Below are 17,647 nucleotides of genomic sequence, written 5' to 3'. Positions count from 1 at the left end.
CCCCAGAAGTGACAGATATTGCTCCTGCACGTAATATTAAGGCCAGAACTCGTCACACAGCTCCACCTAACAACAAAGAAGGCAGAACGTGTCGTTCAACTGTGTGTCTGGAAGGGGAAGAGTGTTAACAGCAGAGCCACATGAATGACTACCCCAGTGCCCAGGAGAAAATTTGTATACATGTTATTCCAGAGATGCAAGAACTAAGAGTCAGCATGGAAAGAAGATGGAGGAAAAACAATTAGACATAGGAGGAGAGCCAAGAAAGCAGGAGTCATGGATGACCAGGAGGAAGGAGAGAGAGTGAAGAAGGAAGCAGGTGGTCAATGCAGAAGTTTCTGATAAAAGATGGACCATGCACAGGAAGGCAGACGGATTTAACACAAGAGGCACTTGAAGGCAGCACTCATTCCCTTGATGAATTTCTCAGGGTCACAATTACTGTCCCTCGGCCTAACTCTAACCCCACATCTAACCTTAATTATAATGACGCATACATAAGTCTGCCTTAGCCTGATATCATCGAACATTCTACATGTCTAATCAATTTGAAACCCCTTGCTCTGATTTCATTCTTAAAGGCAAACTTCTCCTTATGATTCAGCTTTCTTTGAAGGTCTTCCTTCAGTAAGGGAATGTGTTAGTCATGGTAGAGCATTTCAGACCACAGGTCAACTCCATTGCTCAACGGGTAAATCCAAAAACTGGCATTCTGCTTTTATACATCAGTGGGATAAACTTGGTATATATGAATTTCTCACCAGATGGTTCCACCCTTGATATGCAAGTAAATGTATATTTACAGATGTAAATATACAAATGTAAGGCCTATGAGTCTTATGTACAATATCTGAATTTTTCTACAGTGAGCATTAAGAAGGAAAAATCCAGGGGTGCCTGGGTGGCTCTGGTTAAGCCTCCAACTTTGCCTCAGGTCATGATCTCACAGTCCATGTGTTCAAGTCTCATGTTGGGCTCTGTGCTGACAGCTCAGAGCCTGGAGTCTGCTTCAGATTCTGTGTCTCCCTCTCTCTCTCTCTCTGCCCCTCCCCCACTCATGCTCGCGCGCTCGCTCTCTCTCTCTCTCTCTGTCTCTCAAAAATAAAAAGAAACATTAAAAAAAAAAGAATTTAAAGAAGGGAAAATCCAAGGAAACAAACTCCATGGGGTGCCTGGGTGGCTCAGTCAATTAAGCATCTGACTTGATTTTGGCTCAGATCACGATCTGAGGTCATATAATCGAGCCCCATGTCAGGCTCTGCACTGTTAGCACGAAGCCTGCTTTGGACTCTCTCTCTCCCTCTCTCTCTGCCCCTCCCCTGCTCACATGCATTCACACACTTTCTCTCAAAATAAATAAATATTTTAAAAAATAAATAAAACAAACTCCATGTTGAAGGAAGAGGAAGGAGTTAAAAGAATTCAAAGGAGGGCAAAATCAGAATAACAGGGGATTAGGAAGTAACAGAAACAGGGAAAGAGATACCATGAACAGAGGCCGCAATTTCAGAAACCTAAAGAGCTTGGTGGCCTCCTTATTTTTGCTGAATTTAAAATAATTGTTTACTAGGGGCACCTGAGTGGATCAGTTGGTTAAGCGTCAGATTTTGACTCAGGTCATGATCTCATGGTTCATGAGTTCGAGCCCCACGTTAGGCTCTGTCCTGACAGTTCAGAGCCTGGAGCCTGCTTTGGATTCTGTGTCTCCCTCTCTCTCTCTGCCCCTCCCCACTCACACCGTGTCTCTCTCTCAAAAATAAACATTAAAAAAAATTTTTTAAAGAAATAAAACAATTGTTTACTAGGCTAGGAAGTACGCGATTTGGCAAAATCTAAGTTAAGGTATTTGATGGTGGAGTGAAAATACGAAACTGAATATGTACCAGAAGCCAACGAGATACTAGATTTTTCTACTTCTAAAAATAAGTATGCTGGGGTTGTTAAAGAAATTATAAAACCAGATTATATATTGCATGACAATAATATAATAAATTACAACATTATATTATGATGGAATACAACTCAGTCACCAAAAACAGATTGCTGGAGAGTATTCAATAGCACAGAAAAAAGATGGCCTCAATATAATGTACCATTGGAAAACAGCAGGGTTTTAAAATGTGTTCACATTCTCCTATGTTTATTGCAGCATTATTTACAATAGTCAAATTATGGGAACAACCCAAGTGTCAAAATTATGGAAACAACCCAAGCATCCATTGATAGGTACATAAAGAAGATGTGACACATAGAAATATATATATATAATACATAATATGTATATATGTATTATATATATATATATAAAATACACATACATATATATATAATGGAATATTACTCAGCCATAAAAAGAATGAAATCCTGCCATTTGTAACAAAATGGATGGATCTAGATGGTATAACGCTGAGTGAAATAAATCAAAGAAAGACAAATACCATATGATTTTACTCATATGTGGGATTTAAGAAACAAAACAAGGGGAAAAAAGGAACAAATTAAAAATAAGAATCACTACAGAAAACAGACAGATGGTTACCTGAGGGGAGGCACGTAGAGGGATGGGTGAAATAAGTGATGGGGATTAAGAGTTTATCAAGATGAGCACTGAGTAATGTATAGAATTGCTGAATCACTGTATGTTAACACTGTATGTTAATCACCTGAAACTAATATAACACTGTATGTTAACTACAATGGAATTAAAATAAAATAAATAATAAAATGTGTGTGCATTATTATACCAAGTTTGAAAAATAAAGACTGGAAGATCTCAAAAATGAGTATAGAAGTGGTGGTGTGGTTATGGCTGATTTTTATTTTACTCTTTATACTTCCCTGTGATTTTCAAAATTTCCTATAATGAACTTAGAATTCTTTTAGATATCGTAAATTACTTTTATAGAGAAGCGTGTTTCCATTAGCAACTCTGTTTTTCAATTATTTTTGTTACTTATATTGGAATTAAAAACTCGTTACATATATTAAATGTAACATTTTTAAATGCTCAGGGTATATATGTTCCCGACTGCTTTTAAAATGAAATTGGAATTAGATGGAATAAGAGAATTGAGACTGGAAAAGCTCTCTGAGGGTGATGGCAAAGGCGTGAAACGCCCTATTTCACATATTGCAAAATACTCACCATACAAATGGTAATCTCGTGGACGTATTTTGCAGAATGCAATACAAATAAATTAAAACCTGACTTTAGATTCTCTCGTAGATTTTAATATACGTGCAAAAAGTTTCCAAGTTTCAAGTTGAGCTAAAAGTTTATTTTTACATTATATGAAAATTTAACAGGCAAATCGATATTGAATAAAATCATGGAGGAAATAGTCTACCTGCCTAAGAGAGTATGCTATTGTCAAATAGTGGAAGCATCCTTCATAGACTTACAGTACATGTGTCAATTAACAATTAATAGTCTAAGAACAGTTCTAAGCTCCATTTAATGATAGAGAAGAAATGGAGAGAGACTCCCCCCATCTGACGGATTCTACTTTCTCTGCAATGACTCAGGCAAGATCATCTGAGAGTGAGGGGCCAGTGTGAAGTTCCAACGTCAAGGAAGGTGGAGAAGCATAAGGTGACTTTGCAGAGAATAGGACAGTGTGTCTACCAGAAAAACGTTACATTGCCATGGCTTGAAGGTTGACTGTGGACTCACATTATTTCAGTGATACAAACTGAGTGGTCTCACTGAGCAAGCTGGACACATAGGATGCAAAGAGAAACAATTTTATTCTTCACCCCCAACTGCCTGTTTGAATCCTCTTGGGTCTACTACTCTTTCCAACCCTTCAGATGAGACATTAGAAAGTCTTTTTTTTTTAATTTTTTAAGTTTATTTATTTATTTTGAGGGAGAGAGAGAGCGGGGCAAGGGCAAAGAGAGAGATGGACAGAGAACCCCAAGCAGGCTCTGTGCCACCAGCTCTGTACTGGTGCCACAGAGGGCTCAAACTCATGAACCATGAGAACCATGACCTGAGCCGAAATCCAGAATCAGACCCTTAACTGACTAAGCCACCTAGACACCCCGAGGAAGGTCTTCTGACTGTGATGATTTCAGATAACAAGATGTCCTCTGGTCATTTCATCCTCAAATCACAACCTCAATGTATTAATTAACATGCGTGATAAAACTCCAAACTTCATTGCAAGCTCAGATATGCTTTAGACCAAAGGGCCTGCAGTGGGGACTGGGATATTCATCTCTATTTCCCCGTTAGTGCTACTTCTCCCTGACCCACCACTCTGTTCCTCCACCATTTGACTACTACTGGGCCGTCCAGGGTGGGAGCAGAGACAACAGAAAGGTAGAAGGGGGGAAGGCCTTATTTGATGGACACAGATACAAGCTGGTGTAGTTTCCCTCTGGCTCTGACTGTTGTATCCAGATAACTAATTTATTCTTTCACGGGAGCATCCGCAGCCTCCTCAGAAGCTCCTGTGCTGCACCCTTCCAACCAGAATTCCTTGGTCTCAGATGGTGCCTCTCCTCTAGGCCACCTACAATTCCCTTCTGCTTCTCTCTCCAGTGGAACCCCTGACCTCTTTTTGCTGAGGACACCTCACTGACCGCAGGAAGCCCTCTGGATCAAGATTCCTTTCTAAACAAACCACGCTCACATTCTCACCATCAGTTTCACATTTGGTCCCTGCAAAAAGGCAGCTTTGGCCTGGCATAGGCCAGAATGTGGTTATTTCCTAAATGCAGCCCTCTGCTGTGCTGACACACACTTTAGCCAGCCTCTCATTAAAGACTTTTTTCCCTAGGCATGAGTCTAATGTCTGTCTGTACCCCCGCCCCAAGCTTCAAAAGATACCTATCAACAATGATTATGAAGCTCCCTCATGGCTAGGGGGGTAAGTATAAGGGAGTATCGGATAGGAAAAACTCACAGCTCAAGGTCAGTGAAAAATAAAGATCATAAAACCTGTTTTCATCCATCTTCTTTAGGAGTCATGCATAGGGAGGGGCCAGTAATTTGCTTTGGAATGTGATAGCATTTGGCATCCTTGGTCCTGGGGCCTCAGGGAAAACTGGAACAGAGGGCTCTATGTTAACTTTATCTTCCCTCTGTGCAATGTTTCTAATACTACTCAGCCTCCCAGTTGAAGAGCAAGATGGCTGGTTTCAAATTATGTCAAACAGGAATGATGAAAATAGAGTGGCAAGGGGACTTGGGTCCTGGCATGGGTGACTGAATTGATGCACCCTGGAATAAAACCTGGATAAGGAAAACAGTAAAGAAGGTCAGTGAACTAAAAGGCTCAGGAGGTTGGAGAGTGTAGAAGGCATGGTTGAGCAAACATTCTGGAAAGATACTTTTAGCAGTTGATTGGCTAAAGGGAATGAAGATGAGAAAGGGTTGAAGAGTTTGGGGTTTGCAGCCTGGCAGACTGGCCAGTGGTTACGGAACTGTTGGCAGGTATAGAGTATTGCAGAGGTGAGCTGATTTTCAGGGCATAGTGATGCACTCCACCTTGAACAAGCTGAACTTGAGAGGACAATGAGACATCCAAGTGGAAACGTCACGGGAGGGCAGATGCTCAGAACAACAAGGTTCAAGATGTACCTTTCAGAGCCAGGACCAGAGGTATTTTTGGGAGCCAGAGGACTCAACGACTTCCCCAAAGGAGAAACTAGAAGGCAGAATGCAAAGGTTGAGGACCACTAGGGAAATGTACCTTGTTAAAAGGAAGGGGTTTAAAGAGGACCTGTTAACAGAGAGGAAACAGAGCTCTCTGTCATCCAAGAGAAAGAGCTGCATGTGAGAGTCAAGCTAATCTGTTCTGAAGAGTACTTCATCCAAAAATACCTCTTCTTCCTCTTCCTTCCTAATTACCTTTATTGCCTGGTTATGCAGCTAAATCTCCTCCTACCTCTCAAGCTTGGTTTCCACATCCATAAAAGGAAGGTAATAATTGTATTTGCCTTTTAGGGCTGCGGTAAGGAGACAGTGAGGCAATGGGTGATATGCCTGGTGCAGAGCACAAACCCAACAAGTGTGAACTATCCTTATTATTGTCATGATTTGTCATATTTGCCTCTAATCAATGGTCACTCTTTTACAAGATAAGTATATCAAACTTATTTCCAGAGGGTTTGTGTTTTGTTTTGTTTTGTTTTGTTTTGTTTTTGATTTTTTGCCTCTCACTTAGCTCCTCCCTCTGATAAAAATGGCACTGGGAAGAGAGACTAATTCAAACGCCGAGACCGCTAATATAGTCTGGCACAGTTAAATAAATATGCTGTCATTGTAATACTGGTTTGATTTTCAAGTCCAAAGTTCAGAGGTCACTATTTTCTCTTAGGGACTATGCCTGTGGTTTAGAGACATTGCCACCAGCTGATTGATGCTTGCTCAATTATGACACTTGTTTACTGTATTAGTTTTCTATTGCTATCTAACAAATTACAACAAATTTAATGGCTTACAACAATATCCCTGTACTAGCTCACAGTTCTGTAGGTCTGAAATCTGGGCACAGCGTGGTTAGGTTCTCTGCTCAGAGGCTCACAAGGCCGAAGTCAAAGTGTCAGCTACAGTTCTCATCTGGAATTCAGGGTGTTCTTACAGGCTCACTAGTTGCTGGTAGAATTCAGTTCTTTGTGGTTATAGGACTGAGGTTCTTGATTTCTCTCTAGTTGGTTGGCTGGGGATGTGTCTCAGTTTCTAGAAGCATATCCTTTCCTTTGGCAGGTCACTACATAGCTGTATGCTTTCTTCCAGGCCAGCAGGAATGTTTCTCTCTCCTAAAGGACTCACCTGATTAGAGCAGGCCCACCCAAATAATCTCCTTTTTGCCATATAACATACCATAATCAATAAATTGATATCACATCATACTCATATGCTCTTCCCACATTCAAAGAGGAAGAGATTATACAAAGGCAAAGATCGCTGGAGGTGAACTTAGAATTCTACATACCATATTTACCTAGGGAACAGCACTTATGTTTCAGGCACTGAACAAAGCATTGTGGGTACAAGGATAGATTAGATACTGCCTCTGAGTTGCTCATGCTCTAGCCCCACACTATCCAATACAGGAGCCCCTAGCCACATGTGGCTATTGAGCACTGAAAATGTGGCTAATCCAAATTATGAAGTGTCGTAGGTGCAAAATGCACACTGGATTTCAAAGAATTAGTACCCCCCCAAAATTGTGAAATATCTCATGAATACTCATATATTAATTACATATCAAAGTGATAATATTCAGGATATCTTGGTTTCAATGAACTACATTATTGAAATTAATTCCATCTTTTCTTATTCACTATATTTTAGTGTCTACTTTAAAAAAAGTAACAAATGTAGCTCCCACTATTGGGCAGTTCTGGTCTAGACCAAAAAAAAAAAAACCAAAAAAAACCCAAATAAAACCCCAAGCACTTCCACCCATACCAGATGTCATGAGAGGAGAAGCCAGTGGTGTTCTGGGTACAAAGGAGAGGTCAGCTTTGGGAATGACAGAGCGAACAGGAAAGGCTTTGACTGTGTGGTTTCACATTCACAGCTGTAGACGAGGGAGAGTGTGCTTTTGCCCCAGTCCCTTCCCAATATGTGGAAATTCTTTACATCGAGCTGCAAAGCAACTACTGCTAGTGACTTGTTTATTTTATTTATTTATTTATTTATTTATTTATTTATTTATTTATTTATTTAATTTTACTTTTTTATTTTAGAAGACACAATTCAGAGTACGATTCTGAAACAAATACAAATGCCCAAATCTAAGCTGACGCTTTCCTAACAAACCTTTAACTGTTCTCCATCCACCTGGACCTTCTCCTTCTTTCACTTGGACCCCCACAGACAGAGCAACTCTCCCTCTGAGCTACTTTGTAGGGTCCGAAACTTCAAGGCTGTCATTGAGAGCAGCCAGTCTTCAAAAGTCCTCCCAGGCAGTGTTTCTCTGGTCTTTGATCTCACCAATAGAGGGCAGCTATTACCAGCTTAATTAGAGAGTAGTTAATACCTTCTTGCCCTCCCAATTAGTTCAAAGAGCTCCCTTTGGCTTCCTTGACTTTTGACAAATCACTAAAAGAAATGTTGAAATGTGATCCGTAAAAATTTTTTTCTGTAATGGCTTCTTTTTCCAGTGGGAGATTCCCTTTCAGTAATCATTTTAGACTAGATCCCACTTCTCAAAAAGACCCATGTAAATAATGTTTACTTTTGAGACAAATAGTTTTATGTGTAAATAGTTAATACCTGTTATGAATATGCTATGCATTAGATGTTGTGCTAAGCATTTATATCATCTCATTTAATCTTTACAACTCAAAAAGGTAATAATAGTAACAATTATTGAGGGCTTGCTACATGCTAGGTACTTTTCTAATCTTTATTTGTGATGAAGTTAATTTCAGGATTAAGTGAAATAAAATATGGTAAGTGCTAAGAACAATGCCTGGCACTGGGAGATGTGCTGAGTAAATGTTAACTAATTTTTAATCCTCACAGAGATCCTGTCTCTTAAGTATTATTATTATTATTTCTATTTTACAGAGAAATAAACTGAAGCTTGAAGGGCTTAAATTTGTTGCTTTAGATCAGTTGTTAAACTTTAGTGGGCACCAGAATCAACTGGAGGGCTAATTAAAACAGATTGCTGAGGTCCACCCTTGAATTTCTGCTTTAGGGGATCTGGGGTGGGAGCCAGGAATGTGCATTTCCAACAAGTTCCCCAGTGATGCCATGACACTGCTCAGGGACTGCCTTGCTCTGGATCATAGAGTTCAGAAAGACTTCACTCCAGCCATTCATGCTCTTTACCACACTGAACACTCCCTCTTTGTCATCTTATATTAATGGAGCTTAAAGTATCTACAAATCAAGCTGATATCAGAATTTAGACAACTTCAAACAAATTATAAAATTATACCCTTTAAAAATTTTATAATCTAACAACTGATCAAAGGCAAGAAATTTAAGCCATCCAACAGTATAAAATGGTTGACTCACACTACATATTGAGAAATCCTGACCTAAACAGGGCATCAACTCCCTTTCTAAGAAGCATGCCATTCATAAATCCTCATGAGGAAGGGTCTTTTGCTCACTTCCAGCCACCACATATGCTGGCAAAGATGAGTAATATCTTTTCTAAATATACACAGAGACCTTCCCAGGCAAATTATGGCTTCTTACAGTGGAGGAATACACAACACCTTCACATTCAGGGTTTTCTCCAGGGAGGAAAAGATGGCGATGGGATTGAGAAGAATTCACAAAGGGTTTAGTCAGAATACCAATGTTTCTGTTCTTTAAGAAAAAAAAGTAAAACAATTCTGGCAAAATGTTGAAATTAAAGCTGGTTGATAAGTACACAGATGCTTATTGCATTATTCTCCACATTTTTCAGAATCTTTGGACTATTTTCTAAATACATATTTTGAAAGGCCCTACGCTACTTTCTAGTTAGTAGGGAAAGCACACACAGGAAAACCAGACACAACCCCACCTCCCATGATGACCACTGCCCCGTGAAGAAGGTGGTCCTGAATCAAACAATCATAGTGGGTACAGAGGTACAGACAGGGCTGATATGCAAGACTAAGGTTCAGAGTATGAGGAAGGCTTTCAACTGCGGGTCTGCAGAAAGGTGAGCATGCAAAAAGCATGACATGAGATGAAGCTCCAAACATGGACGAAGGCCAGACTATATTGAGGACTTCAGATTTGATCAGTGCGTTGTCAGAATGTGACGATGGTCATTTGGAAATAGGCTGAAACTGTAAACATTAGAGCCTTGGCTATTAAGCATCTGTAGTATAACAAGTGGTATACTGGCAAACTGGCTCTCCCGGTTAAAAAAAAAAAGTCCCGGTTGGAGTGTTTGCCAGTTTCTGTGGTGTAGATACTCCCACCATGCCTGATTTCAAGCCATCCACATGATGTTACAGAACACGGAGTTGGGAAGAGATGTGTAGACAGGCTCTCATGAGCTGATATAAGCCATTGTATTATACCTCAGTTCTAGACAAACTAAATAGAAATGATACTGTGTACTTTGGTATTAGTGAGAAGCAAGCCGGTGTTGGTGGCAGACAGAATGCAACCCATTTTTTCACAGAGAATATAAAACGTTCTCTTATTTTATGAAGGAAGTCACCAGACAAGTTTTGGATTTTGCCATTTGATGTAATCAAATCAGAACAAACTATGATTTCAATCTAACCTTGAGTTTATAAGCGTCATTCATCCTTTGTTTCCTTATGTGTAAAATGAAGAATCCCTTGAAGGGATAGAATCTTTATTTTATGAAATGAGGTCTTTTATAATCAAGATCTAATTTATGCTCTAAGGGTTATAGCTTTCTTGTTTCATTGTCAGGGTATAGGGGAAGAAAAAATTAGCCATCTGCTTGCTAGTGGTTGCTGACTCATAAAATGAAATACCCCCTCTTCTCTGTATGTCAGACAATCACCACTGAGGCTGGTTAAGTGATTTCACTTTGCACTTTCAACACCTAGTCCTTAGCCTACTAAGAGGAGGCATCTAATAGATCAAATACCTATATAACTAAACAAGCATTCTTTTTTTTTTTAAGTTTTATTTATTTATTTTGAGACAGAGAGAGAGAGAGAGAGAGAGAGAGAGAGAGAAAGCCCGAGTAGGGCAGGGGCAGAGAGAGAGGGACAGAGGGAATCCAAAGCAGGCCCTTTGCCATCAGTACAGAGCCTGATGCAGGGATAGATCCCATGAACTGTGAAATCATGACCTAAGCCAAGATCTAGTTGGACGCTTAACTGACTGAACCACCCAGACCACCCCTGTAAGCATTCTTTATATCTACAATATATTCCATCAGAACATGGGATTCATTCTACAATTAAAATTTTAGACACCTGATTTTCTAGAGCCACTCTAGGTGATGGCCTACTGTGTATGAGGTCCTTGGATGCGCCTGACTTTCTGAAGAAGTTTAAAAGAAAAAAAATTCGGTGTTATCTCATGAATCCCAATTTGGTACACCATAGGTGTTTTCAGTACCTTTTATAAACCAGATTGTATAGAAAGTGAGATTTCCTGATTGTGAAGGTTTTTTTAAAAACTGCTCTGTAAGAGTGGTCTCCTTGACAGAGGATATAAGGCAGAACCCTCCAGTGTCATTGATGAGGCGCTACAATAATTTCCCTTGTAAAATATTCCTATATGATTCATTTATTGCATGAAATAAAAGTGAATGGTAGCACACGCTTGCATGGAATATCATTTGAAATCTCTCCAAGGACCTGTTATTACTTTAAAAACACCCCCATTACAATAATTTATCATGAAATCTTATTCACGTTTGCTTCAAGGGCTGTACTTGGAGCCCCAAAGAGCCACCCAGGGGCATAGGCCATGGACTGGCCATATTGCTCTGGGAGATCTTCTAAATTTTTATTATGGACGTGAATTTTCACACATACTCCAGATTAGGGAAAATAGTAGAATGAATTACCATGTACCCATCACCTAGCTTCAATAATTGTCAATTCACGGCTGATCTTGTTTATCTTTACCCCCATCCCCTTCCCATTCATCAGACCCCACACTGAATTCCTGAGAGCTTTCAAAGGAAGTTAAGAATCTTATCCTGTGGCAATAACAACTACTCACATTCCCTACTGGAGACTAGACTTTCTTGTAACCTCACAGTAAAAGTACAGCTAATCAAAGAAGGAATGAACACATTTTCCAAGGCATTCTATTGACATGCTCAGGGTTTTTCATCAATCTTATGAAAGAGGGTGACATCTTCAGTTCAAATTAAAGTGACTCATCAAGCCAGAGGGGTGGGTCACTGAGGACATATGACACCTTCCAGTTTAACCAGCTTTTTGACTATGAACACCTGTATAGTCATCTTGCAATGAACCTCTTCCTGACCCATCTGTAGTGAAAGACTCTGTTTACCTGAACCCTACCAGTATAGAAAGAAATGGTTTCAATATTTATTGCAGGAATCCTCAATTTTTGGAGAGTTTGAATTTAAATCAAATTCAAAAGCAAGTTCATACCTTTACTTTAGAAGTAAAGCAAACCATTGGAAAAAGCATTGGAAGAGAAAGAGAGACTGATTCTTTCAAACAGGAATTCTGTATCTATCAATTTTTCTTCAATAATCAAGCAGGTCTCCAAAGATGTATGTATTAGGGTGTTGTTCACAATAGATTGAGTATTAGGAAAACATTGAACACAATTATCCAACAATAGAAGACTGTGTAAATAAATCATGGAACACCCACACAATGGAATATTATGAAGCCTTAAAGAATGATGGGTAAATATTTGTGATTTTAATAGTAACAAAAATGTTTTCTTTAAAAAATAAATTGTAAAAACAAAAGAAATGACAGGACAACCTACAGATGAAAAGACACTTAAGAGACATGTTAACCAACTGCAATATATTGTATCATCCTTATAAATTCAAGTGTGCACACACACACATACACAAAAGTTGGGGAAATTAAACAATGACCATATATTGAATGATACTATGGAAATTTTTATGATGATTTTTTAAATGTGATAATAGTATATTATTACTTATTAAGTTTTGTATTCAGAGATGAAATGTTATATCAATGGTGTTGTAAAGCTATAGATGAAACAAGAGTCACAAAGTTTGAGGGTTCATTATACTCTACTCTCTAGCTATGCACATATTTAAAACTATGCATTATAAAAAATATTTTAAGTTATAAAACAGGATATATTCTGTGATCCTATGCCTTAGTTTATTTTAGATATCTTTTCTCTTACTCTTCTACACTGAAACATGACTTAGCTTTTTAACACAGACATAACATACTTTTTGGAATAAATAATTTAACAACTTGAACTACTTTGTGTTAGACATTGATCACCCAAAATTTTCTGTTTTCCCACTGTTTCTAATATATCACTGAATATAATTGTTCATAAACTGTTAAAAATAACAATGTAAGTCATTATTCTCTCAAACCAAAATTGTTGATCTTCTATTAATCTAAAGCCCTTACATCAGTTATGAACTCACTTTTCTCCCATGGCCTGGGAGCAATTCATGCCTGAAGCAAGCAAAGAGATACACACAACTCTTTTGAAATCCTGGACTTACAAAGCTAGATCTTAAATAAACAAAATAAGGAAGCAATTTCCTAACAAGTGAGTATAGAGAAAAAACAAAAACTTTATATAAATGATTTGGATAGCTTACTATTCTAGGGAAAATTTTGCCTACATTAGTAAGAAAATGTAATTTTTCCAGGTACTAGTTTTGCTTTTGCTCTGTTAGGGTGGCTAGATTCACTTTGGATACGGAAAAGTTAAGTCACCAAGAAACTACACTTTCAAAGTCCTACAAGAGGCATTTAAGCCTCAAGTGGGGCTTTTAGAAAGTGACTGTAAGCATATAAAATGGAATTAGGATAAATTAAATATGAAGTATTTATCAGTATAGAGCCTCTGTTGAATAGCACGTTATGCTACATAACTTGCTCCTACTTTTAAAAACTAAACTACAGCTCCTGTGTACAGGGAAGAAAGCAGTTTGGAAATTGGATTTTTATGATTCTGCTTGTGTCCCCCAAGGCTCCACATTCTTTAGCTGACTAGGAAATTCTGCTTTGCTTCTAGTGTTGATCTCTCCTCCCTGGCTCTCTCAACTACAGACCCTGAACCCAATTTTAGGTAATTAAATTCTGTCTCACTCAAGCTCCTGAGCCCGAGAATATCTTCTGTCCAGAGTACATCTTCACATCACCAGAGAGCGGGGTCTGCAATGGGCCTTACTGCCCTGTCCTGTTGCCACATGGGTGAAGGGAGCAGGTGGATTGTCCCCTGACCCCTTCTCCACTAGCATTTCAGGTCATGTGTTTTGGTCTCCAGATTGTTCCTGGGTCAACACCCAGAGAGAAGCCCTAAGTCTCAACCTTCTGACTATTCCTCTAGTAACTGCAGCCTGAGGGCTGGCTCCCTGCATAAGGGACCACCTGGAGCCACACTGCCCCCTGGTGGATGCTGTTCTCCTTAGGTGGGGGCCGAACATAATTCGGATTATGGGATATCCCTCAGTGGTGTGCTGACTGATAAGTTTTCAGGCATTTTACAAGTTGGACTGTTAAACACAGCCATTATTAAAATTTAAATTATATAAACATACAATTAATTTACATTAAAAGCAAAGGTCATAAATACACAACCTCATCACTTCTCAATAATCTTACTACATTTTACTATTGCCTGTGCTTGTGAGTTATTTACATCTTTTGTTATCTGGATGGTGGAAATTACTCCACTTATCAAATCATGGTTGAACTGTAACCACAGGTTGGCTATGGATACAAGAGTTCAGCAACAATCAGTGAAAACATTTAGTGAGAATCAATTGGCTATATGGAATTTAAAGGAGATTGTATGTTTTATTATTACTTATAAATTGTGTGCTACACAACCTTTGTATCAGTAAAACTTATAAATGGATATCATTTTGTTTTTTCCCCAGAGAGCTAATTGTTGACCATTTTGAAGCATACTGCAGTAGCCTTTCCTCCCACTCAGGGCCAGTTCTATGGACTGATTAAATGCTGCCAGTTCTGTTACCTCCCATTACTAACTATGATCCAATAGAAGGTGGGAATCTCACATCCAACCCTCTCTTGTTTTATCTTGTCCAGGTTGAAGGACATCCAATGGCATAACACACCCGGCCTCTTCGGTTCCTTTACACATTGCCCCCACTCCCACCCTGGGAGGTGAACTGACTTAGCCTGCTTGGTGAGTTTAGAAGGAGAAAGAAGTCACACTGGCCTAGCTCTTGCTTCTGTTCCTTTTCTTAGGGAATATCCACAGAAGGCATCTTTCTGCACAAGGGGAAGACTGCTATGTTCTGGTGTGGCCTCAGGGTGATGAGTAAATTGGTCAACTGCTGGAGTTTGGTGTGAGAATCCCACCTGCTCACAGATAGAAGCTCAGCTCTATAAAGCGGCATTGATCAGTAATGAGGGCCATAAATTGACCTCCACTGATGACTCCCTTGTCTTATTTCTCCTGGTTCAAAAATTGAATGGGGGTCCTTTCCCATCAGCTTTTGCTCCTGGAGTCCCAGAATGCCTCATGGCTGCGCCCATGTGTATTGGTATGCATAAGCCTTTTCTAAGATTTGAAAACTTGAATGGCAAATTTATTTGATTCCAATTCCTTTTATTACCAACATGTGTATGTGATAATAATAATGCTGACACACAATTGGGCACTTTTTACATGCCAGATATTGTGAGTACAAAGATAGACCTGGAATAACAAGTCTTTTACTGACCTAGAGTGTTTAAGTAACTTTCTCCCAAGGTCACAAAGTGACCAAGCTGGTTGTCTGATTGCAAAACCCTTGTTCCTTCCATGATACTTTGTCTTCCTTTTCTCTCTCTCTCCTTCTCTCCTTCACCCATCCTTCTACTACCTTCCCTCATTTCCACATTTTCTAGCCCTTTGACACAGAAAACTAAGACGGCATTTGAAACCTCAGATTGCAGTATTTGTGTGTATATGTATGTATGTAGGTATGTATATGTGTGTGTGTGTGTGTGTGTATACGTATATGTATGTATGTAAAATCCTAGAAAATCTTACCCCAACAGCTGGCCTCAAGAAGTTTGGCAGCAAGCAGAAGGAAAATTGTGGCTGTCTTTTTAGTATCCTCCTCAGGTTTCTGATGAGGAATGTCCAGCATCTATTCAAGGTCCTGGGGGAAGAAGTCACAAAGAAAATTGTGTGTGAGAGAGACCATAAGACTTCATCAAGCTGGGGTCTGTCCAGGCTTGACCTGGGGTGGGATCTATGTGGAAAATGTAGCCTTTCCTTAAATGGAGTGTTTGCTGTTACTTCCAAATTAAGGTTTCTTTCCCTGGAGTCAATAGTTGTGTAATAGGTTCAGGGATTGAGCAAACAGTTTAAAAATTACTTGAGGAATGATTGAGAAAAGCAGGGGAATACACACACACACACACACACACACACACACACACACACACACACACATTCTCGATGGCAGTAATATCACCCTCAAGAGGGTGAAAATTGGTTCTTGGGGGTTCTCTTTAAATATAAATCACAGAAAATACCTATCTACATGTAGTACCTAACAAATACACAGTACATCTATGGTATTAACGTGTCATAGAAGGGATATCAAGAAAAACATGTCTAAAAAGTCTCCTTAGGGGAGCGACAATTTTTTTAATGGCTGAAAAGCACTGATGTATATAGAGCCTAGCAGAGTATGTGACGCAAGGTAGATATTCAATACATGTGAATTGTAGTTGTTACTTGTTACTATGATTGTCCTACAAACTCACTAGAGAACTATGCTGTCCCATCATGGTCAAGGTGGAGAGGGGTGTGTACTGTGGCAAGATCCCAGATGAAGTTAGCTTAGGGTGGATCCTGAATAAGCTAGAGGTCCAGGGTTCTAGAAAATAAGCAGATTTTTGCACACCACTAGAGGACCTCTGGATGCCCCAAAACATCTGTTGAAGTGTTCAAATCCAAAGAACAAGGCATGGCGCAGGTGACTGTAGGAAGTGTACAGGCTATCACAATGCCCATTTAATCTTCTGGGGAAAGGAAATGCTCCCAAATTCCAATTCTTCCTGGCCACGTACTCCACCACCAAGTTTTGTGCACTTGCCTTGTTGCTTCTTACAGAGGATCTGGCTTCCAGGAGACATTCAATAAATGAGTTAATATAGGTCTGGGGCAAATGTTGAGCAACTTGTCATGCATGCTCCATGTGCTCTGCATGATGGAGGAAAACTAAATAATGCAATGATTATTCTTAAAACCTATGTCTATGTTACTTTTAGCTTACAAAGTGGCTTCATACATAGTGTCTTATTAAACAACACAACTCTGTTGGGTCAGTAATCTAACCCCACGTGAAGGATAAAGAAGCTCAGGCTTGTAGAGGTCCCTTATTTGTCTTCTTTAGCTACCAAGAAACAAGTAACAGCAAGGTTCTTTTCTACTATACTACACCACTTCTAATAATCCTTTCCTACAGAGGAAGAGGACACATGAAATGGTAAAGCTATGGAGGAAAAGTCAAGCACTGGGACTTGGAGACCTCCTTATAAGGAATATGGTAATGTCTGTGAATTGACCCAATCAAGTCATGGAAGACAGGGTGTTATCTTCATGGAGTATAAATCTGGCCCATGGCAGAGCCTCCTGAGGCTGGTCAAAGTCATCAACTGCCCAGTTACAGGGAAATGAAAGCCCATCAAAATAGAGTATGGAAGCATCTCAAGATGATGTGAAATTTGGGATATAAAAGACTTAGGCACAAATGTTTAGAACAAAAATATGACATGAAAAGTAAATGACTAGGTACACACTTGGCACAAATTTTTATTTCAGGGCAATAGCTTCAAATGTAGGAATGATGGATATTTGACTAAGAATGAAGAGAATTTTTCAAAGACTGAAAAGAATGTGTTTAGTCAGATACCAATTCATCTGGCCAAAAGGGCTGTAAATGGAAAACAGATGGGAAGGGAGAAAAAAACACCTAGATAAAACTGAAATGTGTTTCCATGAATGACATTAAGGAGGGCTGGGAAGAATTTCAACAGTGAGGGAGGTGCCGAGTGATTC

General features: G+C 39.3%; 1 long non-coding RNA gene across 2 annotated transcripts in view; it reads right to left on the bottom strand.

Moving 5' to 3' along the window:
* Positions 1-17,647, bottom strand: part of LOC113592830 (uncharacterized) — a 45,270-nt gene that overhangs the window by 11,102 nt on the left and 16,521 nt on the right. The window contains exon 2 of one of the 2 annotated variants that reach the window (XR_003412779.2): positions 15,626-15,737. This is a non-coding gene — a long non-coding RNA (uncharacterized LOC113592830). Of the gene's footprint in view, positions 1-10,603; positions 15,738-17,647 lie in introns of those variants that run through there. The other variant, XR_008291050.1, reaches the window with a different exon arrangement.

The sequence above is a fragment of the Acinonyx jubatus genome, chromosome D4 (assembly GCF_027475565.1).
Source record: "Acinonyx jubatus isolate Ajub_Pintada_27869175 chromosome D4, VMU_Ajub_asm_v1.0, whole genome shotgun sequence".
NCBI lineage: Eukaryota > Metazoa > Chordata > Mammalia > Carnivora > Felidae > Acinonyx > Acinonyx jubatus.
The sequence above is the reverse complement of the archived record's forward strand: the minus strand, read 5'-3'. Positions and strand labels throughout refer to the sequence as shown.